General features: G+C 41.1%; 23 non-coding genes across 23 annotated transcripts; all 23 read right to left on the reverse strand.

Moving 5' to 3' along the window:
* Window positions 1-371: 371 nt before the first annotated feature.
* trnav-cac (transfer RNA valine (anticodon CAC)) lies at window positions 372-444 on the reverse strand. Its single transcript has one exon. It is a non-coding gene; the product is annotated as a tRNA-Val (tRNA).
* A 1,232-nt stretch (window positions 445-1,676) lies between these two features.
* trnav-cac (transfer RNA valine (anticodon CAC)) lies at window positions 1,677-1,750 on the reverse strand. Its single transcript has one exon. It is a non-coding gene; the product is annotated as a tRNA-Val (tRNA).
* Window positions 1,751-1,878: 128 nt separating this feature from the next.
* On the reverse strand, window positions 1,879-1,951 carry trnav-cac (transfer RNA valine (anticodon CAC)). The gene has a single exon. It is a non-coding gene; the product is annotated as a tRNA-Val (tRNA).
* A 53-nt stretch (window positions 1,952-2,004) lies between these two features.
* trnav-aac (transfer RNA valine (anticodon AAC)) lies at window positions 2,005-2,077 on the reverse strand. Its single transcript has one exon. It is a non-coding gene; the product is annotated as a tRNA-Val (tRNA).
* A 1,435-nt stretch (window positions 2,078-3,512) lies between these two features.
* Window positions 3,513-3,585, reverse strand: trnav-aac (transfer RNA valine (anticodon AAC)). The gene has a single exon. It is a non-coding gene; the product is annotated as a tRNA-Val (tRNA).
* A 3,891-nt stretch (window positions 3,586-7,476) lies between these two features.
* trnav-cac (transfer RNA valine (anticodon CAC)) lies at window positions 7,477-7,549 on the reverse strand. The gene has a single exon. It is a non-coding gene; the product is annotated as a tRNA-Val (tRNA).
* A 129-nt stretch (window positions 7,550-7,678) lies between these two features.
* Window positions 7,679-7,751, reverse strand: trnav-aac (transfer RNA valine (anticodon AAC)). The gene has a single exon. It is a non-coding gene; the product is annotated as a tRNA-Val (tRNA).
* Window positions 7,752-9,110: 1,359 nt separating this feature from the next.
* On the reverse strand, window positions 9,111-9,183 carry trnav-aac (transfer RNA valine (anticodon AAC)). Its single transcript has one exon. It is a non-coding gene; the product is annotated as a tRNA-Val (tRNA).
* A 1,233-nt stretch (window positions 9,184-10,416) lies between these two features.
* On the reverse strand, window positions 10,417-10,489 carry trnav-cac (transfer RNA valine (anticodon CAC)). The gene has a single exon. It is a non-coding gene; the product is annotated as a tRNA-Val (tRNA).
* A 289-nt stretch (window positions 10,490-10,778) lies between these two features.
* On the reverse strand, window positions 10,779-10,851 carry trnav-cac (transfer RNA valine (anticodon CAC)). The gene has a single exon. It is a non-coding gene; the product is annotated as a tRNA-Val (tRNA).
* Window positions 10,852-12,083: 1,232 nt separating this feature from the next.
* trnav-cac (transfer RNA valine (anticodon CAC)) lies at window positions 12,084-12,156 on the reverse strand. The gene has a single exon. It is a non-coding gene; the product is annotated as a tRNA-Val (tRNA).
* A 1,455-nt stretch (window positions 12,157-13,611) lies between these two features.
* trnav-cac (transfer RNA valine (anticodon CAC)) lies at window positions 13,612-13,684 on the reverse strand. The gene has a single exon. It is a non-coding gene; the product is annotated as a tRNA-Val (tRNA).
* Window positions 13,685-13,813: 129 nt separating this feature from the next.
* On the reverse strand, window positions 13,814-13,887 carry trnav-aac (transfer RNA valine (anticodon AAC)). Its single transcript has one exon. It is a non-coding gene; the product is annotated as a tRNA-Val (tRNA).
* A 1,248-nt stretch (window positions 13,888-15,135) lies between these two features.
* On the reverse strand, window positions 15,136-15,208 carry trnav-cac (transfer RNA valine (anticodon CAC)). The gene has a single exon. It is a non-coding gene; the product is annotated as a tRNA-Val (tRNA).
* A 330-nt stretch (window positions 15,209-15,538) lies between these two features.
* On the reverse strand, window positions 15,539-15,611 carry trnav-aac (transfer RNA valine (anticodon AAC)). The gene has a single exon. It is a non-coding gene; the product is annotated as a tRNA-Val (tRNA).
* Window positions 15,612-16,844: 1,233 nt separating this feature from the next.
* trnav-cac (transfer RNA valine (anticodon CAC)) lies at window positions 16,845-16,917 on the reverse strand. The gene has a single exon. It is a non-coding gene; the product is annotated as a tRNA-Val (tRNA).
* Window positions 16,918-17,046: 129 nt separating this feature from the next.
* trnav-aac (transfer RNA valine (anticodon AAC)) lies at window positions 17,047-17,119 on the reverse strand. Its single transcript has one exon. It is a non-coding gene; the product is annotated as a tRNA-Val (tRNA).
* Window positions 17,120-18,352: 1,233 nt separating this feature from the next.
* Window positions 18,353-18,425, reverse strand: trnav-cac (transfer RNA valine (anticodon CAC)). The gene has a single exon. It is a non-coding gene; the product is annotated as a tRNA-Val (tRNA).
* A 276-nt stretch (window positions 18,426-18,701) lies between these two features.
* trnav-cac (transfer RNA valine (anticodon CAC)) lies at window positions 18,702-18,774 on the reverse strand. The gene has a single exon. It is a non-coding gene; the product is annotated as a tRNA-Val (tRNA).
* Window positions 18,775-20,007: 1,233 nt separating this feature from the next.
* On the reverse strand, window positions 20,008-20,080 carry trnav-cac (transfer RNA valine (anticodon CAC)). Its single transcript has one exon. It is a non-coding gene; the product is annotated as a tRNA-Val (tRNA).
* Window positions 20,081-20,209: 129 nt separating this feature from the next.
* Window positions 20,210-20,282, reverse strand: trnav-aac (transfer RNA valine (anticodon AAC)). Its single transcript has one exon. It is a non-coding gene; the product is annotated as a tRNA-Val (tRNA).
* Window positions 20,283-21,515: 1,233 nt separating this feature from the next.
* trnav-cac (transfer RNA valine (anticodon CAC)) lies at window positions 21,516-21,588 on the reverse strand. The gene has a single exon. It is a non-coding gene; the product is annotated as a tRNA-Val (tRNA).
* Window positions 21,589-22,516: 928 nt separating this feature from the next.
* trnav-cac (transfer RNA valine (anticodon CAC)) lies at window positions 22,517-22,589 on the reverse strand. Its single transcript has one exon. It is a non-coding gene; the product is annotated as a tRNA-Val (tRNA).
* Between the last annotated feature and the right edge of the window lie 644 nt (window positions 22,590-23,233).

The following is a 23,233-nucleotide window of genomic DNA, read 5'->3' on the forward strand; positions in this document are numbered from 1 at the left end:
TTCCGAATGCACTGTACCTATGCAGGCTAGCTTCTTTTCCTTTGCTAGCCAGCCAACTAAATCTATCACACAATCACATCAAGCAGCTTGAAATGACAGAAAACGATCTACATTTTTGTTTGTTTTACCTTGGATTATATTGCCATTTCTTTGGATATATCCATTACAATGACCCTGATAAATGAATTTGCCTGGCTCAGAGAAGCTGTCAGTCTGGTCACATTCATACAGATCGCATGGTGGAGGTCCCCAAAAAAACGGCAACATTTATCCACAGGTCGGAGAGGTAGCCAGCAAGGTTTAGACAAACCTCAACTGTTTCAAACCAAATGCTAGCCTCTGGGCATTGGGAAATATTGAATATTACAAAATGTTTCCACCTGGTTTCGAACCGGGGACCTTTCGCGTGTGAGGCGAACGTGATAACCACTACACTACAGAAACCCAACGAGTGGAAAGCTAAGGGTGTGGCTGTCTTTGGCTGGGTGGGACATTTATCGCTCTCAGAACCTAATGAAATCAGAAATTACTTAGTCAATTAATTAAACAATAAGGCTTGAGAAGCCGGGAATTATTGTGTGCAGCGGCTCTTGGAAGAGGCTTGGTGGTTCAAAACTTCTTCCATTTAAGAGTGATGGAAGCCACTGTGTTCTTGGGTACCTTCAATGCTGCAGAAATGACCAATCATTTGAATTTACCACAGGTGGACTCCAATCAAGTTGAAGAAATATCTCAAGGATGATCAATGGAAACAGGATGGACCTGAGCTCAATTTCCAGCCTCATAGCAAAGGGTCTGAAAATGTACGTAAATAAGGTATTTTTAAAATATTTAATGGGTATTATGGCTCTTTCTGTGGTACTCAATTTGGGATATTATATGAGGTAGACATGAGAAGCCGGGAATTATTGTGTGCAGCCGGAACTTGGAAGAGGCTTGGTGGTTCCAAACTTCTTCTATTTAAGAGTGATGGAAGCCACTGTGTTCTTGGGTACCTTCAATGCTGCAGAAATGACCAATCATTTGAATTTACCACAGGTGGACTCCAATCAAGTTGAAGAAACATCTCAAGGATGATCAATGGAAACAGGATGGACCTGAGCTCAATTTCCAGCCTCATAGCAAAGGGTCTGAAAATGTATGTAAATAAGGTATTTTTAAAATATTTTTTCATTAATAAAAACTATATGTTATCGCTTTGTCATTATGTGGGATTGTGTGTGGATAGATTTTATTTTATTTTATCCATTTTAGTATAAGGCTGTAACGTAACAAAATGTGGAAAAAAGTAAGGGGTCTGAAAACTTTCCGAATGCACCGTACCTATGCAGGCTAGCTTCTTTTCCTTTGCTAGCCAGCCAACTAAATCTATCACACAATCACATCAAGCAGCTGAAATGACAGAAAACAATCTACATTTTTGTTTGTTTTACCTTGGATTATATTGCCATTTCTTTGGATATATCCATTACAATGACCCTGATAAATGAATTTGCCTGGCTCAGAGAAGCTGTCAGTCTGGTCACATTCATACAGATCGCATGGTGGAGGTCCCCAAAAAAACGGCAACATTGATCCACAGGTCGGAGAGGTAGACAGCAAGGTTTAGACAAACCTCAACTGTTTCAAACCAAATGCTAGCCTCTGGGCATTGGGAAATATTGAATATTACAAAATGTTTCCGCCCAGTTTCGAACCGGGGACCTTTCGCGTGTGAGGCGAACGTGATAACCACTACACTACGGAAAGCGAATGATTGGAAAACTAAGGGTGTGACTGACTTTCGCGTGTGAGGCGAACGTGATAACCAATACACTACTGGATCTAAAGTCTGAATAGCAAATACTGAGAAGTGCGAAGGACCAATTTGTTAAAATGTGTTTCCGCCCGGTTTCGAAACGGGGACCTTTCGCGTGTGAGGCAAACGTGATAACCACTACACTACTGAAACTAAAGTCTGAATAGCAAATACTGAGAAGTGCGAAGGACCAATTTGTTAAAATGTGTTTCCGCCCGGTCTCGAACCGGGGACCTTTCGCGTGTTCGGCAAACGTGATAACCACTACACTACGGAAACCCAATGAGTTGAATACTAAGGGTGTGGCTGACTTTGGCTGGGTGGGACATTTATCGCTCTCAGAACCTAATGAAATCAGAAATTACTTAGTCAATTAATTAAACAATAAGGCTTGAGAAGCCGGGAATTATTGTGTGCAGCGGCTCTTGGAAGAGGCTTGGTGGTTCAAAACTTCTTCCATTTAAGAGTGATGGAAGCCACTGTGTTCTTGGGTACCTTCAATGCTGCAGAAATGACCAATCATTTGAATTTACCACAGGTGGACTCCAAACAAGTTGAAGAAACATCTCAAGGATGATCAATGGAAACAGGATGGACCTGAGCTCAATTTCCAGCCTCATAGCAAAAGGTCTGAAAACGTACGTAAATAAGGTATTTTTAAAATATTTAATGGGTATTATGGCTCTTTCTGTGGTACTCAATTTGGGATATTATGTGAGGTAGACATGAGAAGCCGGGAATTATCGTGTGCAGCCGGAACTTGGAAGAGGCTTGGTGGTTCCAAACTTCTTCTATTTAAGAGTGATGGAAGCCACTGTGTTCTTGGGTACCTTCAATGCTGCAGAAATGACCAATCATTTGAATTTACCACAGGTGGACTCCAATCAAGTTGAAGAAACATCTCAAGGATGATCAATGGAAACAGGATGGACCTGAGCTCAATTTCCAGCCTCATAGCAAAGGGTCTGAAAATGTATGTAAATAAGGTATTTTTAAAATATTTTTTTCATTAATAAAAACTATATGTTATCGCTTTGTCATTATGTGGTATTGTGTGTAGATAGATTTTATTTTATTTCATCCATTTTAGTATAAGGCTGTAACGTAACAAAATGTGGAAAAAAGTAAGGGGTCTGAAAACTTTCCGAATGCACTGTACCTATGCAGGCTAGCTTCTTTTCCTTTGCTAGCCAGCCAACTAAATCTATCACACAATCACATCAAGCAGCTGAAATGACAGAAAACGATCTACATTTTTGTTTGTTTTACCTTGGATTATATTGCCATTTCTTTGGATATATCCATTACAATGACCCTGATAAATGAATTTGCCTGGCTCAGAGAAGCTGTCAGTCTGGTCACATTCATACAGATCGCATGGTGGAGGTCCCCAAAAAAACGGCAACATTGATCCACAGGTCGGAGAGGTAGACAGCAAGGTTTAGACAAACCTCAACTGTTTCAAACCAAATGCTAGCCTCTGGGCATTGGGAAATATTGAAAATTACAAAACGTTTCTGCCCGGTTTCGAACCGGGGACCTTTCGCGTGTGAGGCGAACGTTATAACCACTACACTACGTAAACCGAATGATTGGAAAACTAAGGGTGTGACTGACTTTCGCGTGTGAGGCGAACGTGATAACCAATACAGTACTGAAACTAAAGTCTGAATAGCAAATACTGAGAAGTGCGAAGGACCAATTTGTTAAAATGTGTTTCCGCCCGGTCTCGAACCGGGGACCTTTCACGTGTTAGGCGAACGTGATAACCACTACACTACCGGAACCCAACGAGTGGAATACTAAGGGTGTGGCTGACTTTGGCTGGGTGGGACATTTATCGCTCTCAGAACCTAATGAAATCAGAAATTACTTAGTCAATTAATTAATCAATAAGGCTTGAGATGTCGGGAATTATTGTGTGCAGCGGCTCTTGGAAGAGGCTTGGTGGTTCAAAACTTCTTCCATTTAAGAGTGATGGAAGCCACTGTGTTCTTGGGTACCTTCAATGCTGCAGAAATGACCAATCATTTGAATTTACCACAGGTGGACTCCAATCAAGTTGAAGAAACATCTCAAGGATGATCAATGGAAACAGGATGGACCTGAGCTCAATTTCCAGCCTCATAGCAAAGGGTCTGAAAACGTACGTAAATAAGGTATTTTTAAAATATTTAATGGGTATTATGGCTCTTTCTGTGGTACTCAATTTGGGATATTATGTGAGGTAGACATGAGAAGCCGGGAATTATCATGTGCAGCCGGAACTTGGAAGAGGCTTGGTGGTTCCAAACTTCTTCTATTTAAGAGTGATGGAAGCCACTGTGTTCTTGGGTACCTTCAATGCTGCAGAAATGACCAATCATTTGAATTTACCACAGGTGGACTCCAATCAAGTTGAAGAAACATCTCAAGGATGATCAATGGAAACAGGATGGACCTGAGCTCAATTTCCAGCCTCATAGCAAAGGGTCTGAAAATGTATGTAAATAAGGTATTTTTAAAATATTTTTTTCATTAATAAAAACTATATGTTATTGCTTTGTCATTATGTGGTATTGTGTGTAGAGAGATTTTATTTTATTTCATCCATTTTAGTATAAGGCTGTAACGCAGGGGTGTCAAAGTCAAATGGACGGAGGGCCAAATAAAAAAATCAGCTACAAGACGAGGGCCGGACTGTTCGAATGTTCATTGAAAAATTTTTAAATGACGCATATAGTCTAGTGAACCTAATTGAACCTACTGAAAACCTAACAAATATATTACAATATGATCAGATAAATAAAGCAATATTTTCTTATGGCTCTGTCAGTAATCTTTAATTTTCAACAGACACAAAAGACAAATTTCCTTTATATAAATATCCCCATAACATGAACATTAAATGAAAGAAACCGGTATTCAAGGCACCATCAGTAGACTATATTTTCTATTTTAGCAAAAGTGGGCTAAATTTACTTCAAAGAAAAAACAATAATAGCAATTTTCTATCATCCACTCAACTGAAATATTTTTTAAATATAATTGGATTGAAATACAAAAAAATAAAGTGCAAAAATCTATTAATCAAAAACAACACTTTGTTTAAGGAGAAGTAACATGCAGTGAAAACAAATATTACATTTTAACTTTTAAACTTGAACTGAGTAAAAACTCTAAATATGTGATTGCACAGTAATGTTCACTTGTTTGAGGTTGAGGGTGATACTTGGTGGTGTCCCATCTTTTCCACAAGTTCATCAATGTTCGGGGTAAGGCTCTGAGCTGAAGAAATCCTCAGAATTGAGTGGAGGTGTTCAGCAGTAAGTCGACTTCTGTGTGATGTTTTGTTCAGGTTCATCAAAGAAAACAGTTGTTCACACAGGTATGTGCTGCCAAACATAGACAACGTTTGAGCAGCCTGGATGCGCAGCTGGGGCATTGTGCCGGGGAGGAAACGGGCGAACTCCGCAGCACCCACTGCCGCATATTTTGCCCTCAGTGCATCATTGCATTGGAGGTCAATCAACTCCATTTGGAGGTTTGGTGGTGAGCTTTCCACGTCAACAGCAAATGGGTTACCGAGCAGTTCCAACCTGCTTTTTTGTGCTTCAAAGTCAGCAAATCGGCGTCGAAAGTCAGCGGCAAGCATACCTATTTTATCAGCCAACTGTGTGCTCGGGAACGCACTGGTAGAGAGCTTCTCTTTCATGGTCTGGCAGCTGGGAAAGTGGCTCAAATTTTCTTTCCGCATCTGCGTCTCCCACAGAGTCAGTTTGGTTTTAAATGCCTTCACTGTACTGTACATATCAGAGATGACACGATCCCGACCCTGCAGCTGCAAGTTTATTGCATTCAGATGACTCGTAATGTCACACAGAAAAGCCATTTCACACAGAAACATTTCGTCTCGGAGTTGTGTTGTGTCTTTCCCTTTGCTGTCCAAGAACAGACAAATCTCCTCACGAAGCTCGAAACATCTTTGAAGCACCTTTCCCTGGCTTAGCCATCGCACCTCTGTGTGATAAGGCAAATCACCATGCTCCGTTTCTAACTCCGTCAGAAATGCCTTGAACTGGCGGTGATTCAAACCTTTGGCTCTGATAAAGTTAACTGTGCGCGTGATGATGCTCATTACATGCTCCATTTTCAAGGCTTTACCGCACAACGCTTCCTGGTGTATGATACAATGATAAGCTGTCAGCTCACCTGTCGCGTTTTCCTCTTGCATCTTTTCCCGTATCTTCGCCACCAGTCCGCTCCTGTGTCCACACATCGCAGGTGCTCCGTCGGTTGTCAAACCCACGAGTTTTTCCCAAGGCAGCTCCATCTCATTTACACATCTTGACACCTCTTCATACAAATCATGCCCCGTAGTTGTGCCATGCATAGGACGTAAAGCCAAAAACTCCTCTGTCACGCTTAGGTTGGAGTCCACTCCGCGGATGAAAATTGACAACTGGGCAATGTCAGAAATGTCGGTGCTCTCATCCACAGCCAAGGAATATGCAATAAAATCTTTTCCCTTTTTCACAAGCTGCTCTTTTAGATTGATGGACAACTGGTCTACTCTCTCGGCAATGGTGTTTCTGCTCAGACTCACATTTAAAAAGAGTTGCCTTTTTTCTGGGCAAACTTCGTCACAAACTTTAATCATGCAGTTTTTGATGAAATCCCCCTCCGTAAATGGCCGGGCTGATTTAGCGATCTCTTCTGCCAAAATAAAACTGGCCTTGACAGCAGCCTGGCCTTGTGATTTGGCTTTTTTGAACAGAGCCTGTCGAGATTTGAGGCCTCGTTTTAATTCCTCTGCCTTTTGTAGCCTTTGTTCCATGTCCATATTCTTGTTTTTGTCCGCGTGTTTCGTTTCATAATGTCGTCTCAGATTATACTCTTTCAGTACCGCCACACTTTCTCCAAACAGAAGACACACAGGTTTTCCAGCTACCTTCGTGAACATATACTCCGACTCCCACCTTGTTTGAAACCCCCGGTTCTCAGTATCCACCTTCCGTTTTGCCATTTTTGATGGGTATCTGAAAGTTAATTTTACTGTGATGCTGACGACTGCTGTGCCAATAAATATTGAAATGAAGCAGCCTACTGCTCGGTGCGTCACCTTTGCATTGTGGGAAATGTAGTATTGGTGCGTGTAAAAGATCTGCGGGCTGCCGGCTTGCTGCGGGCCGGTTCTAATAATAAATCAAGATCATCCCAGGGGCCGTAAAAAACCTTCTTGCGGGCCGGATGTGGCCCGCGGGCCTTGACTCTGACATATGTGCTGTAACGTAACAAAATGTGGAAAAAAGTAAGGGGTCTGAAAACTTTCCGAATGCACTGTACCTATGCAGGCTAGCTTCTTTTCCTTTGCTAGCCAGCCAACTAAATCTATCACACAATCACATCAAGCAGCTGAAATGACAGAAAACGATCTACATTTTTGTTTGTTTTACCTTGGATTATATTGCCATTTCTTTGGATATATCCATTACAATGACCCTGATAAATGAATTTGCCTGGCTCAGAGAAGCTGTCAGTCTGGTCACATTCATACAGATCGCATGGTGGAGGTCCCCAAAAAAACGGCAACATTGATCCACAGGTCGGAGAGGTAGACAGCAAGGTTTAGACAAACCTCAACTGTTTCAAACCAAATGCTAGCCTCTGGGCATTGGGAAATATTGAATATTACAAAATGTTTCCGCCCGGTTTCGAACCGGGGACCTTTCGCGTGTGAGGCGAACGTGATAACCACTACACTACGGAAACCGAATGATTGGAATACTAAGGGTGTGACTGACTTTCGCGTGTGAGGCGAACGTGATAACCAATACACTACTGAAACTAAAGTCTGAATAGCAAATACTGAGAAGTGCGAAGGACCAATTTGTTGAAATGTGTTTCCGCCCGGTCTCGAACCGGGGACCTTTCGCGTGTTAGGCGAACGTGATAACCACTACACTACGGAAACCCAATGAGTGGAGTACTAAGGGTGTGGCTGACTTTGGCTGGGTGGGACATTTATCGCTCTCAGAACCTAATGAAATCAGAAATTACTTAGTCAATTAATTAAACAATAAGGCTTGAGAAGCCGGGAATTATTGTGTGCAGTGGCTCTTGGAAGAGGCTTGGTGGTTCAAAACTTCTTCCATTTAAGAGTGATGGAAGCCACTGTGTTCTTGGGTACCTTCAATGCTGCAGAAATGACCAATCATTTGAATTTACCACAGGTGGACTCCAATCAAGTTGAAGAAACATCTCAAGGATGATCAATGGAAACAGGATGGACCTGAGCTCAATTTCCAGCCTCATAGCAAAGGGTCTGAAAACGTACGTAAATAAGGTATTTTTAAAATATTTAATGGGTATTATGGCTCTTTCTGTGGTACTCAATTTGGGATATTATGTGAGGTAGACATGAGAAGCCGGGAATTATCGTGTGCAGCCGGAACTTGGAAGAGGCTTGGTGGTTCCAAACTTCTTCTATTTAAGAGTGATGAAAGCCACTGTGTTCTTGGGTACCTTCAATGCTGCAGAAATGACCAATCATTTGAATTTACCACAGGTGGACTCCAATCAAGTTGAAGAAACATCTCAAGGATGATCAATGGAAACAGGATGGACCTGAGCTCAATTTCCAGCCTCATAGCAAAGGGTCTGAAAATGTATGTAAATAAGGTATTTTTAAAATATTTTTTTCATTAATAAAAACTATATGTTATCGCTTTGTCATTATGTGGTATTGTGTGTAGATAGATTTTATTTTATTTCATCCATTTTAGTATAAGGCTGTAACGTAACAAAATGTGGAAAAAAGTAAGGGGTCTGAAAACTTTCCGAATGCACTGTACCTATGCAGGCTAGCTTCTTTTCCTTTGCTAGCCAGCCAACTAAATCTATCACACAATCACATCAAGCAGCTGAAATGACAGAAAACGATCTACATTTTTGTTTGTTTTACCTTGGATTATATTGCCATTTCTTTGGATATATCCATTACAATGACCCTGATAAATGAATTTGCCTGGCTCAGAGAAGCTGTCAGTCTGGTCACATTCATACAGATCGCATGGTGGAGGTCCCCAAAAAAACGGCAACATTGATCCACAGGTCGGAGAGGTAGACAGCAAGGTTTAGACAAACCTCAACTGTTTCAAACCAAATGCTAGCCTCTGGGCATTGGGAAATATTGAAAATTACAAAACGTTTCTGCCCGGTTTCGAACCGGGGACCTTTCGCGTGTGAGGCGAACGTGATAACCAATACAGTAATGAAACTAAAGTCTGAATAGCAAATACTGAGAAGTGCGAAGGACCAATTTGTTAAAATGTGTTTCCGCCCGGTCTCGAACCGGGGACCTTTAACATGTTAGGCGAACGTGATAACCACTACACTACCGGAACCCAATGAGTGGAATACTAAGGGTGTGGCTGACTTTGGCTGGGTGGGACATTTATCGCTCTCAGAACCTAATGAAATCAGAAATTACTTAGTCAATTAATTAAACAATAAGGCTTGAGAACCCGGGAATTATTGTGTGCAGCGGCTCTTGGAAGGGGCTTGGTGGTTCAAAACTTCTTCCATTTAAGAGTGATGGAAGCCACTGTGTTCTTGGGTACCTTCAATGCTGCAGAAATGACCAATCATTTGAATTTACCACAGGTGGACTCCAATCAAGTTGAAGAAACATCTCAAGGATGATCAATGGAAACAGGATGGACCTGAGCTCAATTTCCAGCCTCATAGCAAAGGGTCTGAAAACGTACGTAAATAAGGTATTTTTAAAATATTTAATGGGTATTATGGCTCTTTCTGTGGTACTCAATTTGGGATATTATGTGAGGTAGACATGAGAAGCCGGGAATTATCATGTGCAGCCGGAACTTGGAAGAGGCTTGGTGGTTCCAAACTTCTTCTATTTAAGAGTGATGGAAGCCACTGTGTTCTTGGGTACCTTCAATGCTGCAGAAATGACCAATCATTTGAATTTACCACAGGTGGACTCCAATCAAGTTGAAGAAACATCTCAAGGATGATCAATGGAAACAGGATGGACCTGAGCTCAATTTCCAGCCTCATAGCAAAGGGTCTGAAAATGTATGTAAATAAGGTATTTTTAAAATATTTTTTTCATTAATAAAAACTATATGTTATCGCTTTGTCATTATGTGGTATTGTGTGTAGATAGATTTTATTTTATTTCATCCATTTTAGTATAAGGCTGTAACGTAACAAAATGTGGAAAAAAGTAAGGGGTCTGAAAACTTTCCGAATGCACTGTACCTATGCAGGCTAGCTTCTTTTCCTTTGCTAGCCAGCCAACTAAATCTATCACACAATCACATCAAGCAGCTGAAATGACAGAAAACGATCTACATTTTTGTTTGTTTTACCTTGGATTATATTGCCATTTCTTTGGATATATCCATTACAATGACCCTGATAAATGAATTTGCCTGGCTCAGAGAAGCTGTCAGTCTGGTCACATTCATACAGATCGCATGGTGGAGGTCCCCAAAAAAACGGCAACATTGATCCACAGGTCGGAGAGGTAGACAGCAAGGTTTAGACAAACCTCAACTGTTTCAAACCAAATGCTAGCCTCTGGGCATTGGGAAATATTGAATATTACAAAATGTTTCCGCCCGGTTTCGAACCGGGGACCTTTCGCGTGTGAGGCGAACGTGATAACCACTACACTACGGAAACCGAACGATTGGAAAACTAAGGGTGTGACTGACTTTCGCGTGTGAGGCGAACGTGGCCAATACACTACTGAAACTAAAGTCTGAATAGCAAATACTGAGAAGTGCGAAGGACCAACTGTTAAAACACTACGGGGAAACCGTGATAACCACTACACTACGGAAACCAAATTGGAAAACTAAGGGTGTGACTGACTTTCGCGTGTGAGGCGAACGTGATAACCAATACACTACTGAAACTAAAGTCTGAATAGCAAATACTGAGAAGTGCGAAGGACCAATTTGTTAAAATGTGTTTCCGCCCGGTCTCAAACCAGGGACCTTTCGCGTGTGAGGCGCACGTGATAACCACTACACTACGGAAACCCAATGAGTGGAATACTAAGGGTGTGGCTGACTTTGGCTGGGTGGGACATTTATCGCTCTCAGAACCTAATGAAATCAGAAATTACTTAGTCAATTAATTAAACAATAAGGCTTGAGAAGCCGGGAATTATTGTGTGCAGCGGCTCTTGGAAGAGGCTTGGTGGTTCAAAACTTCTTCCATTTAAGAGTGATGGAAGCCACTGTGTTCTTGGGTACCTTCAATGCTGCAGAAATGACCAATCATTTGAATTTACCACAGGTGGACTCCAATCAAGTTGAAGAAACATCTCAAGGATGATCAATGGAAACAGGATGGACCTGAGCTCAATTTCCAGCCTCATAGCAAAGGGTCTGAAAACTTACGTAAATAAGGTATTTTTAAAATATTTAATGGGTATTATGGCTCTTTCTGTGGTACTCAATTTGGGATATTATGTGAGGTAGACATGAGAAGCCGGGAATTATCGTGTGCAGCCGGAACTTGGAAGAGGCTTGGTGGTTCCAAACTTCTTCTATTTAAGAGTGATGGAAGCCACTGTGTTCTTGGGTACCTTCAATGCTGCAGAAATGACCAATCATTTGAATTTACCACAGGTGGACTCCAATCAAGTTGAAGAAACATCTCAAGGATGATCAATGGAAACAGGATGGACCTGAGCTCAATTTCCAGCCTCATAGCAAAGGGTCTGAAAATGTATGTAAATAAGGTATTTTTAAAATATTTTTTTCATTAATAAAAACTATATGTTATCGCTTTGTCATTATGTGGTATTGTGTGTAGATAGATTTTATTTTATTTCATCCATTTTAGTATAAGGCTGTAACGTAACAAAATGTGGAAAAAAGTAAGGGGTCTGAAAACTTTCCGAATGCACTGTACCTATGCAGGCTAGCTTCTTTTCCTTTGCTAGCCAGCCAACTAAATCTATCACACAATCACATCAAGCAGCTGAAATGACAGAAAACGATCTACATTTTTGTTTGTTTTACCTTGGATTATATTGCCATTTCTTTGGATATATCCATTACAATGACCCTGATAAATGAATTTGCCTGGCTCAGAGAAGCTGTCAGTCTGGTCACATTCATACAGATCGCATGGTGGAGGTCCCCAAAAAACGGCAACATTGATCCACAGGTCGGAGAGGTAGACAGCAAGGTTTAGACAAACCTCAACTGTTTCAAACCAAATGCTAGCCTCTGGGCATTGGGAAATATTGAATATTACAAAATGTTTCCGCCCGGTTTCGAACCGGGGACCTTTCGCGTGTGAGGCAAACGTGATAACCACTACACTACGGAAACCGAATGATTGGAAAACTAAGGGTGTGACTGACTTTCGCGTGTGAGGCGAACGTGATAACCAATACACTACTGAAACTAAAGTCTGAATAGCAAATACTGAGAAGTGCGAAGGACCAATTTGTTAAAATGTGTTTCCGCCCGGTCTCGAACCGGGGACCTTTCTAAGGGTGTGACGTGTTAGGCGAACGTGATAACCACTACACTAGCAAATACGGAAACCCAATGAGTGGACCACTACTAAGGGTGTGGCTGACTTTGGCTGGGTGGGACATTTATCGCTCTCAGAACCTAATGAAATCAGAAATTACTTAGTCAATTAATTAAACAATAAGGCTTGAGAAGCCGGGAATTATTGTGTGCAGCGGCTCTTGGAAGAGGCTTGGTGGTTCAAAACTTCTTCCATTTAAGAGTGATGGAAGCCACTGTGTTCTTGGGTACCTTCAATGCTGCAGAAATGACCAATCATTTGAATTTACCACAGGTGGACTCCAATCAAGTTGAAGAAACATCTCAAGGATGATCAATGGAAACAGGATGGACCTGAGCTCAATTTCCAGCCTCATAGCAAAGGGTCTGAAAACGTACGTAAATAAGGTATTTTTAAAATATTTAATGGGTATTATGGCTCTTTCTGTGGTACTCAATTTGGGATATTATGTGAGGTAGACATGAGAAGCCGGGAATTATCGTGTGCAGCCGGAACTTGGAAGAGGCTTGGTGGTTCCAAACTTCTTCTATTTAAGAGTGATGGAAGCCACTGTGTTCTTGGGTACCTTCAATGCTGCAGAAATGACCAATCATTTGAATTTACCACAGGTGGACTCCAATCAAGTTGAAGAAACATCTCAAGGATGATCAATGGAAACAGGATGGACCTGAGCTCAATTTCCAGCCTCATAGCAAAGGGTCTGAAAATGTATGTAAATAAGGTATTTTTAAAATATTTTTTTCATTAATAAAAACTATATGTTATCGCTTTGTCATTATGTGGTATTGTGTGTAGATAGATTTTATTTTATTTCATCCATTTTAGTATAAGGCTGTAACGTAACAAAATGTGGAAAAAAGTAAGGGGTCTGAAAACTTTCCGAATGCACTGTACCTATGCAGGCTAGCTTCTTTTCCTTTGCTAGCCAGCCAACTAAATCTATCACACAATCACATCAAGCAGCTGAAATGACAGAAAACGATCTACATTTTTGTTTGTTTTACCTTGGATTATATTGCCATTTCTTTGGATATATCCATTACAATGACCCTGATAAATGAATTTGCCTGGCTCAGAGAAGCTGTCAGTCTGGTCACATTCATACAGATCGCATGGTGGAGGTCCCCAAAAAAACGGCAACATTGATCCACAGGTCGGAGAGGTAGACAGCAAGGTTTAGACAAACCTCAACTGTTTCAAACCAAATGCTAGCCTCTGGGCATTGGGAAATACTGAATATTACAAAATGTTTCCGCCCGGTTTCGAACCGGGGACCTTTCGCGTGTGAGGCGAACGTGATAACCACTACACTACGGAAACCGAATGATTGGAAAACTAAGGGTGTGACTGACTTTCGCGTGTGAGGCGAACGTGATAACCAATACACTACTGAAACTAAAGTCTGAATAGCAAATACTGAGAAGTGCGAAGGACCAATTTGTTAAAATGTGTTTCCGCCCGGTCTCGAACCGGGGACCTTTCGACGTGTTAGGCGAACGTGATAACCACTACACTACGGAAACCCAATGAGTGGACGTGATAACCACTACACACTAAGGGTGTGGCTGACTTTGGCTGGGTGGGACATTTATCGCTCTCAGAACCTAATGAAATCAGAAATTACTTAGTCAATTAATTAAACAATAAGGCTTGAGAAGCCGGGAATTATTGTGTGCAGCGGCTCTTGGAAGAGGCTTGGTGGTTCAAAACTTCTTCCATTTAAGAGTGATGGAAGCCACTGTGTTCTTGGGTACCTTCAATGCTGCAGAAATGACCAATCATTTGAATTTACCACAGGTGGACTCCAATCAAGTTGAAGAAACATCTCAAGGATGATCAATGGAAACAGGATGGACCTGAGCTCAATTTCCAGCCTCATAGCAAAGGGTCTGAAAACGTACGTAAATAAGGTATTTTTAAAATATTTAATGGGTATTATGGCTCTTTCTGTGGTACTCAATTTGGGATATTATGTGAGGTAGACATGAGAAGCCGGGAATTATCGTGTGCAGCCGGAACTTGGAAGAGGCTTGGTGGTTCCAAACTTCTTCTATTTAAGAGTGATGGAAGCCACTGTGTTCTTGGGTACCTTCAATGCTGCAGAAATGACCAATCATTTGAATTTACCACAGGTGGACTCCAATCAAGTTGAAGAAACATCTCAAGGATGATCAATGGAAACAGGATGGACCTGAGCTCAATTTCCAGCCTCATAGCAAAGGGTCTGAAAATGTATGTAAATAAGGTATTTTTAAAATATTTTTTTCATTAATAAAAACTATATGTTATCGCTTTGTCATTATGTGGTATTGTGTGTAGATAGATTTTATTTTATTTCATCCATTTTAGTATAAGGCTGTAACGTAACAAAATGTGGAAAAAAGTAAGGGGTCTGAAAACTTTCCGAATGCACTGTACCTATGCAGGCTAGCTTCTTTTCCTTTGCTAGCCAGCCAACTAAATCTATCACACAATCACATCAAGCAGCTGAAATGACAGAAAACGATCTACATTTTTGTTTGTTTTACCTTGGATTATATTGCCATTTCTTTGGATATATCCATTACAATGACCCTGATAAATGAATTTGCCTGGCTCAGAGAAGCTGTCAGTCTGGTCACATTCATACAGATCGCATGGTGGAGGTCCCCAAAAAAACGGCAACATTGATCCACAGGTCGGAGAGGTAGACAGCAAGGTTTAGACAAACCTCAACTGTTTCAAACCAAATGCTAGCCTCTGGGCATTGGGAAATATTGAATATTACAAAATGTTTCCGCCCGGTTTCGAACCGGGGACCTTTCGCGTGTGAGGCGAACGTGATAACCACTACACTACGGAAACCGAATGATTGGAAAACTAAGGGTGTGACTGACTTTCGCGTGTGAGGCGAACGTGATAACCAATACACTACTGAAACTAAAGTCTGAATAGCAAATACTGAGAAGTGCGAAGGACCAATTTGTTAAAATGTGTTTCCGCCCGGTCTCGAACCGGGGACCTTTCGTGTGTAGGCGAACGTGATAACCACTACACTACGGAAACCCAATGAGTGGAAAACTAAGGGTGTGACTGACTTTCGCGTGTGAGGCGAACATGATAACCAATACACTACTGAGACTAAAGTCTGAATAGCAAATACTGAGAAGTGCGAAGGACCAATTTGTTAAAATGTGTTTCCGCCCGGTCTCAAACCGGGGACCTTTCGCGTGTTAGGCGAACGTGATAACCACTACACTACGGAAACCCAATGAGTGGAATACTAAGGGTGTGGCTGACTTTGGCTGGGTGGGACATTTATCGCTCTCAGAACCTAATGAAATCAGAAATTACTTAGTCAATTAATTAAACAATAAGGCTTGAGAAGCTGGGAATTATTGTGTGCAGCGGCTCTTGGAAGAGGCTTGGTGGTTCAAAACTTCTTCCATTTAAGAGTGATGGAAGCCACTGTGTTCTTGGGTACCTTCAATGCTGCAGAAATGACCAATCATTTGAATTTACCACAGGTGGACTCCAATCAAGTTGAAGAAACATCTCAAGGATGATCAATGGAAACAGGATGGACCTGAGCTCAATTTCCAGCCTCATAGCAAAGGGTCTGAAAACTTACGTAAATAAGGTATTTTTAAAATATTTAATGGGTATTATGGCTCTTTCTGTGGAACTCAATTTGGGATATTATGTGAGGTAGACATGAGAAGCCGGGAATTATCGTGTGCAGCCGGAACTTGGAAGAGGCTTGGTGGTTCCAAACTTCTTCTATTTAAGAGTGATGGAAGCCACTGTGTTCTTGGGTACCTTCAATGCTGCAGAAATGACCAATCATTTGAATTTACCACAGGTGGACTCCAATCAAGTTGAAGAAACATCTCAAGGATGATCAATGGAAACAGGATGGACCTGAGCTCAATTTCCAGTCTCATAGCAAAGGGTCTGAAAATGTATGTAAATAAGGTATTTTTAAAATATTTTTTTCATTAATAAAAACTATATGCTATCGCTTTGTCATTATGTGGTATTGTGTGTAGATAGATTTTATTTTATTTCATCCATTTTAGTATAAGGCTGTAACGTAACAAAATGTGGAAAAAAGTAAGGGGTCTGAAAACTTTCCGAATGCACTGTACCTATGCAGGCTAGCTTCTTTTCCTTTGCTAGCCAGCCAACTAAATCTATCACACAATCACATCAAGCAGCTGAAATGACAGAAAACGATCTACATTTTTGTTTGTTTTACCTTGGATTATATTGCCATTTCTTTGGATATATCCATTACAATGACCCTGATAAATGAATTTGCCTGGCTCAGAGAAGCTGTCAGTCTGGTCACATTCATACAGATCGCATGGTGGAGGTCCCCAAAAAAACGGCAACATTGATCCACAGGTCGGAGAGGTAGACAGCAAGGTTTAGACAAACCTCAACTGTTTCAAACCAAATGCTAGCCTCTGGGCATTGGGAAATATTGAATATTACAAAATGTTTCCGCCCGGTTTCGAACCGGGGACCTTTCGCGTGTGAGGCGAACGTGATAACCACTACACTACGGAAACCGAACGATTGGAAAACTAAGGGTGTGACTGACTTTCGCGTGTGAGGCGAACGTGATAACCAATACACTACTGAAACTAAAGTCTGAATAGCAAATACTGAGAAGTGCGAAGGACCAATTTGTTAAAATGTGTTTCCGCCCGGTCTCGAACCGGGGACCTTTCGCGTGTTAGGCGAACGTGATAACCACTACACTACGGAAACCCAATGAGTGGAGTACTAAGGGTGTGGCTGACTTTGGCTGGGTGGGACATTTATCGCTCTCAGAACCTAATGAAATCAGAAATTACTTAGTCAATTAATTAAACAATAAGGCTTGAGAAGCCGGGAATTATTGTGTGCAGCGGCTCTTGGAAGAGGCTTGGTGGTTCAAAACTTCTTCCATTTAAGAGTGATGGAAGCCACTGTGTTCTTGGGTACCTTCAATGCTGCAGAAATGACCAATCATTTGAATTTACCACAGGTGGACTCCAATCAAGTTGAAGAAACATCTCAAGGATGATCAATGGAAACAGGATGGACCTGAGCTCAATTTCCAGCCTCATAGCAAAGGGTCTGAAAACGTACGTAAATAAGGTATTTTTAAAATATTTAATGGGTATTATGGCTCTTTCTGTGGTACTCAATTTGGGATATTATGTGAGGTAGACATGAGAAGCCGGGAATTATCGTGTGCAGCCGGAACTTGGAAGAGGCTTGGTGGTTCCAAACTTCTTCTATTTAAGAGTGATGGAAGCCACTGTGTTCTTGGGTACCTTCAATGCTGCAGAAATGACCAATCATTTGAATTTACCACAGGTGGACTCCAATCAAGTTGAAGAAACATCTCAAGGATGATCAATGGAAACAGGATGGACCTGAGCTCAATTTCCAGCCTCATAGCAAAGGGTCTGAAAATGTATGTAAATAAGGTATTTTTAAAATATTTTTTTCATTAATAAAAACTATATGTTATCGCTTTGTCATTATGTGGTATTGTGTGTAGATAGATTTTATTTTATTTCATCCATTTTAGTATAAGGCTGTAACGTAACAAAATGTGGAAAAAAGTAAGGGGTCTGAAAACTTTCCGAATGCACTGTACCTATGCAGGCTAGCTTCTTTTCCTTTGCTAGCCAGCCAACTAAATCTATCACACAATCACATCAAGCAGCTGAAATGACAGAAAACGATCTACATTTTTGTTTGTTTTACCTTGGATTATATTGCCATTTCTTTGGATATATCCATTACAATGACCCTGATAAATGAATTTGCCTGGCTCAGAGAAGCTGTCAGTCTGGTCACATTCATACAGATCGCATGGTGGAGGTCCCCAAAAAAACGGCAACATTGATCCACAGGTCGGAGAGGTAGACAGCAAGGTTTAGACAAACCTCAACTGTTTCAAACCAAATGCTAGCCTCTGGGCATTGGGAAATATTGAATATTACAAAATGTTTCCGCCCGGTTTCGAACCGGGGACCTTTCGCGTGTGAGGCGAACGTGATAACCACTACACTACGGAAACCGAATGATTGGAAAACTAAGGGTGTGACTGACTTTCGCGTGTGAGGCGAACGTGATAACCACTACACCACTGAAACTAAAGTCTGAATAGCAAATACTGAGAAGTGCGAAGGACCAATATGTTAAAATGTGTTTCCCCCTGGTCTCGAACCGGGGGCCTTTCGTGTGTTAGGCGAACGTGATAACCACTGAGGCGAACGTGATAACCACTACACAACTAAAACTAAAGTCTGAATAGCAAATACTGAGAAGTGCGAAGGACCAATATGTTAAAATCTGTTTCCGCCCGGTTTCGAACCAGGGACCTTTCGCGTGTGAGGCGAACGTGATAACCACTACACTACGGAAACCGAATGATTGGAAAACTAAGGGTGTGACTGACTTTGGCTGGGTGGGACATTTATCGCTCTCAGAACCTAATGAAATCAGAAATTACTTAGTCAATTAATTAAACAATAAGGCTTGAGAAGCCGGGAATTATTGTGTGCAGCGGCTCTTGGAAGAGGCTTGGTGGTTCAAAACTTCTTCCATTTAAGAGTGATGGAAGCCACTGTGTTCTTGGGTACCTTCAATGCTGCAGAAATGACCAATCATTTGAATTTACCACAGGTGGACTCCAATCAAGTTGAAGAAACATCTCAAGGATGATCAATGGAAACAGGATGGACCTGAGCTCAATTTCCAGCCTCATAGCAAAGGGTCTGAAAACGTACGTAAATAAGGTATTTTTAAAATATTTAATGGGCATTATGGCTCTTTCTGTGGAACTCAATTTGGGATATTATGTGAGGTAGACATGAGAAGCCGGGAATTATCGTGTGCAGCCGGAACATGGAAGAGGCTTGGTGGTTCCAAACTTCTTCTATTTAAGAGTGATGGAAGCCACTGTGTTCTTGGGTACCTTCAATGCTGCAGAAATGACCAATCATTTGAATTTACCACAGGTGGACTCCAATCAAGTTGAAGAAACATCTCAAGGATGATCAATGGAAACAGGATGGACCTGAGCTCAATTTCCAGTCTCATAGCAAAGGGTCTGAAAATGTATGTAAATAAGGTATTTTTAAAATATTTTTTTCATTAATAAAAACTATATGCTATCGCTTTGTCATTATGTGGTATTGTGTGTAGATAGATTTTATTTTATTTCATCCATTTTAGTATAAGGCTGTAACGTAACAAAATGTGGAAAAAAGTAAGGGGTCTGAAAACTTTCCGAATGCACTGTACCTATGCAGGCTAGCTTCTTTTCCTTTGCTAGCCAGCCAACTAAATCTATCACACAATCACATCAAGCAGCTGAAATGACAGAAAACGATCTACATTTTTGTTTGTTTTACCTTGGATTATATTGCCATTTCTTTGGATATATCCATTACAATGACCCTGATAAATGAATTTGCCTGGCTCAGAGAAGCTGTCAGTCTGGTCACATTCATACAGATCGCATGGTGGAGGTCCCCAAAAAAACGGCAACATTGATCCACAGGTCGGAGAGGTAGACAGCAAGGTTTAGACAAACCTCAACTGTTTCAAACCAAATGCTAGCCTCTGGGCATTGGGAAATATTGAATATTACAAAATGTTTCCGCCCGGTTTCGAACCGGGGACCTTTCGCGTGTGAGGCGAACGTGATAACCACTACACTACGGAAACCGAATTATTGGAAAACTAAGGGTGTGACTGACTTTCGCGTGTGAGGCGAACGTGATAACCAATACACTACTGAAACTAAAGTCTGAATAGCAAATACTGAGAAGTGCGAAGGACCAATTTGTTAAAATGTGTTTCCGCCCGGTCTCGAACCGGGGACCTTTCGCGTGTTAGGCGAACGTGATAACCACTACACTACGGAAACCCAATGAGTGGAGTACTAAGGGTGTGGCTGACTTTGGCTGGGTGGGACATTTATCGCTCTCAGAACCTAATGAAATCAGAAATTACTTAGTCAATTAATTAAACAATAAGGCTTGAGAAGCCGGGAATTATTGTGTGCAGCGGCTCTTGGAAGAGGCTTGGTGGTTCAAAACTTCTTCCATTTAAGAGTGATGGAAGCCACTGTGTTCTTGGGTACCTTCAATGCTGCAGAAATGACCAATCATTTGAATTTACCACAGGTGGACTCCAATCAAGTTGAAGAAACATCTCAAGGATGATCAATGGAAACAGGATGGACCTGAGCTCAATTTCCAGCCTCATAGCAAAGGGTCTGAAAACGTACGTAAATAAGGTATTTTTAAAATATTTAATGGGTATTATGGCTCTTTCTGTGGTACTCAATTTGGGATATTATGTGAGGTAGACATGAGAAGCCGGGAATTATCGTGTGCAGCCGGAACTTGGAAGAGGCTTGGTGGTTCCAAACTTCTTCTATTTAAGAGTGATGGAAGCCACTGTGTTCTTGGGTACCTTCAATGCTGCAGAAATGACCAATCATTTGAATTTACCACAGGTGGACTCCAATCAAGTTGAAGAAACATCTCAAGGATGATCAATGGAAACAGGATGGACCTGAGCTCAATTTCCAGCCTCATAGCAAAGGGTCTGAAAATGTATGTAAATAAGGTATTTTTAAAATATTTTTTTCATTAATAAAAACTATATGTTATCGCTTTGTCATTATGTGGTATTGTGTGTAGATAGATTTTATTTTATTTCATCCATTTTAGTATAAGGCTGTAACGTAACAAAATGTGGAAAAAAGTAAGGGGTCTGAAAACTTTCCGAATGCACTGTACCTATGCAGGCTAGCTTCTTTTCCTTTGCTAGCCAGCCAACTAAATCTATCACACAATCACATCAAGCAGCTGAAATGACAGAAAACGATCTACATTTTTGTTTGTTTTACCTTGGATTATATTGCCATTTCTTTGGATATATCCATTACAATGACCCTGATAAATGAATTTGCCTGGCTCAGAGAAGCTGTCAGTCTGGTCACATTCATACAGATCGCATGGTGGAGGTCCCCAAAAAAACGGCAACATTGATCCACAGGTCGGAGAGGTAGACAGCAAGGTTTAGACAAACCTCAACTGTTTCAAACCAAATGCTAGCCTCTGGGCATTGGGAAATATTGAATATTACAAAATGTTTCCGCCCGGTTTCGAACCGGGGACCTTTCGCGTGTGAGGCGAACGTGATAACCACTACACTACGGAAACCGTGATAACCAATACAATGGAAGTGCGAAGGACCAATTTGGAAAACTAAGGGTGTGACTGACTTTGGCTGGGTGGGACATTTATCGCTCTCAGAACCTAATGAAATCAGAAATTACTTAGTCAATTAATTAAACAATAAGGCTTGAGAAGCCGGGAATTATTGTGTGCAGCGGCTCTTGGAAGAGGCTTGGTGGTTCAAAACTTCTTCCATTTAAGAGTGATGGAAGCCACTGTGTTCTTGGGTACCTTCAATGCTGCAGAAATGACCAATCATTTGAATTTACCACAGGTGGACTCCAATCAAGTTGAAGAAACATCTCAAGGATGATCAATGGAAACAGGATGGACCTGAGCTCAATTTCCAGCCTCATAGCAAAGGGTCTGAAAATGTATGTAAATAAGGTATTTTTAAAATATTTTTTTCATTAATAAAAACTATATGTTATCGCTTTGTCATTATGTGGTATTGTGTGTAGATAGATTTTATTTTATTTCATCCATTTTAGTATAAGGCTGTAACGTAACAAAATGTGGAAAAAAGTAAGGGGTCTGAAAACTTTCCGAATGCACTGTACCTATGCAGGCTAGCTTCTTTTCCTTTGCTAGCCAGCCAACTAAATCTATCACACAATCACATCAAGCAGCTGAAATGACAGAAAACGATCTACATTTTTGTTTGTTTTACCTTGGATTATATTGCCATTTCTTTGGATATATCCATTACAATGACCCTGATAAATGAATTTGCCTGGCTCAGAGAAGCTGTCAGTCTGGTCACATTCATACAGATCGCATGGTGGAGGTCCCCAAAAAAACGGCAACATTGATCCACAGGTCGGAGAGGTAGACAGCAAGGTTTAGACAAACCTCAACTGTTTCAAACCAAATGCTAGCCTCTGGGCATTGGGAAATATTGAATATTACAAAATGTTTCCGCCCGGTTTCGAACCGGGGACCTTTCGCGTGTGAGGCGAACGTGATAACCACTACACTACGGAAACCGAATGATTGGAAAACTAAATGGTTGGACTGAAACTAAGGGTGTGACCTGACTTTGGCTGGGTGGGACATTTACTCGAAACCCTGGAATACTAAGGGTGTGGCTGAGACAATCGCTCTCAGAAATGAAATCAGAAATTACTTAGTCAATTAATTAAACAATAAGGCTTGAGAAGCCGGGAATTATTGTGTGCAGCGGCTCTTGGAAGAGGCTTGGTGGTTCAAAACTTCTTCCATTTAAGAGTGATGGAAGCCACTGTGTTCTTGGGTACCTTCAATGCTGCAGAAATGACCAATCATTTGAATTTACCACAGGTGGACTCCAATCAAGTTGAAGAAACATCTCAAGGATGATCAATGGAAACAGGATGGACCTGAGCTCAATTTCCAGCCTCATAGCAAAGGGTCTGAAAACGTACGTAAATAAGGTATTTTTAAAATATTTAATGGGCATTATGGCTCTTTCTGTGGAACTCAATTTGGGATATTATGTGAGGTAGACATGAGAAGCCGGGAATTATCGTGTGCAGCCGGAACTTGGAAGAGGCTTGGTGGTTCCAAACTTCTTCTATTTAAGAGTGATGGAAGCCACTGTGTTCTTGGGTACCTTCAATGCTGCAGAAATGACCAATCATTTGAATTTACC

Source organism: Oncorhynchus clarkii, unplaced genomic scaffold, assembly GCF_045791955.1.
Source record: "Oncorhynchus clarkii lewisi isolate Uvic-CL-2024 unplaced genomic scaffold, UVic_Ocla_1.0 unplaced_contig_1103_pilon_pilon, whole genome shotgun sequence".
Classification (NCBI taxonomy): Eukaryota; Metazoa; Chordata; class Actinopteri; order Salmoniformes; family Salmonidae; genus Oncorhynchus; species Oncorhynchus clarkii.